General features: G+C 38.1%; 1 protein-coding gene across 2 annotated transcripts in view; it reads right to left on the bottom strand.

Annotated features, from left to right (window-relative positions):
- LOC106874902 (uncharacterized) overlaps positions 1–2,157 on the bottom strand; it is a 51,956-nt gene that overhangs the window by 8,388 nt on the left and 41,411 nt on the right. The gene's annotated exons all lie outside the window — the stretch shown is intronic.

Genomic DNA, 2,157 nt, shown 5'->3' with positions numbered 1-2,157 from the left:
GGTTCCGAGTTCAGTCCCACTGCGTGGCACCTTGGGCAAGTGTCTTCTACTATAGCCTTGGGCTGACCAAAGCCTTGTGAGTGGGTTTGGTAGACGGAAACTGAAAGAAGCCCGTCGTATATATGTATATGTGTATATGTTTGTGTATCTGTATTTGTCCCCCACAACATTGCCTGACAACCGATGCTGATGTGTTTACGTCCCCGTAATTTAGAGGTTCAGCAAAAGAGACTGATAGAATAAGTACTAGGCTTCCAAAGAATAAGTCCTGGGGTCGATTTGCTCGACTAAAGGCGGTGCTCCAGCATGGCCGCAGTCAAATGACTGAAACAAGTAAAAGAGTAAAAGAGAGATTAATTCAAAACAAATAAGCATTACAGTAATCCCCGACTTTTGCGGGTGTTATGCTCCAAATCCCCTGCGATAGGTGAAAATTCGTGAAGTAGAAACAGTACTGTACTGCATATATTTAAAAAAATAATTTTAATAAATCTATTTTATTATAAATGCCAAAACAACATCAAAGAGGAATCGACATCAGCTTAAATAATAACTCACGATATGGCGAGGGATTATTGTACATTTGACAGAATAATCTGAATGCTAAAGGATTAACATAATTTATCCCTGATCTGACAACAGAGGTCTTTTTATAACTCATAGATTAACTTTCAGTGGGTTTATATAATATTTAAATTACAATAGGAATGAAAAAAAAAAAGGTGGTGGTGGGGCATTTATAATTAGGAAACTTAGCAAAGCATGGGGTGTATAATAGGTTTAGAGAAACTTTTGGATCAGTTCAAGTTATGTCTGGGACATATTTAACTAGTAACAAGACAATTTTTACTGTGGCTTGCTGCAGTGAAAATTCTCACTTCAGGCAACAAGTGATAAAACACCACCAGTCATTTCAGAGCAAATCTTGTGTGACTGATAAATGTATTTTAAGGTCTTTAGCCATCGTCAGTGAGTCTGTCAGCCATTCATATGCAGTCAGTAGATATTTGATACTGTTTTTTTTTTATAGTTATTTAAGAGTTGTCATCCTTGATGTCCAGGGCTGATTATAGCTAAGGAGCTTGAAATGCATTCATCAATCCACAAGGGCTGCTCTGAAATAACTGTTGGTGTTTTATCCCTGTTGCCTAAAGCATGAATTTTCTACATGGCAAACTGCAATGAAGATAGTCTTTTCACAGGCCAAATATGTCCCAAACATATTTGAACTGGTTTAAGATTTTGCGTTTTCCAGAACAATCCCTGCATGCCTAACTATATAATCGTTCACAGTATGAGTTTTAGTAAAAGATAATTTTTTTTGTTGGGATAATTTATTGATTTGATAGTCACATATTTTCATTGGCTTCAGCATAAAATGAAAAAGTGGCAGCAGAATGAACCAATAAAATTATCTCTACATAGTAGCTAGAAACAACAGCAAGCTCATCCTCAATTCATATTCAACTGCCTCAAAGAAAGGTCTAGGACCATATTGGATAATATGGTTCTAGACATCTGGAACCATTTGGGTCGATATGTCAACTCAATGGCATTTGACCTGGAGCTGAACAAGTAACAGTGTTTGAATTATGGTAACCTTCAAGCTAAAGCAACATTCAGCATAAATATTCAATAGCAAAACAACTACATATATTGTTATATTGATTATGGCATTGTGTATGTATGTATGTATGTATGTATGTGTGAATACATTAACTCACATAGATAATATATACATGCACATGCTGAATTTCTGACATCATATTTATAGTGTCAATAGCAGCTGCTTTACACTGACAGGGGCATTATGGAGTGTGTATGTTGTGTGTATATATATCATCATCATCATTTAACGTCTGCTTTCCATGCTAGCATGGGTTGGACAATTTGACTGGGGACTGGCGAACCAGATGGCTACACCAAACTCCAGTCTGATCTGACAGAGTTTCTACAGCTGGATGCCCTTCCTAATGCCAACCACTCCAAAAGTGTAGTGGGTGCTTTTTACGTGCCACCGGCACGAGAGCCAGTCTGGCGGTACTGGCAACGGCCACGCTCAAATGGTGTTTTTTACGTGCCACCTACACAGGAGTCAGTCCAATGTTTTGTTCACATGCTACTGGCACGAGTGCCAGTAATGCAAAGCTGGAAACG

Source organism: Octopus bimaculoides, chromosome 1 (genome assembly GCF_001194135.2).
Source record: "Octopus bimaculoides isolate UCB-OBI-ISO-001 chromosome 1, ASM119413v2, whole genome shotgun sequence".
NCBI lineage: Eukaryota > Metazoa > Mollusca > Cephalopoda > Octopoda > Octopodidae > Octopus > Octopus bimaculoides.
The sequence above is the reverse complement of the archived record's forward strand: the minus strand, read 5'-3'. Positions and strand labels throughout refer to the sequence as shown.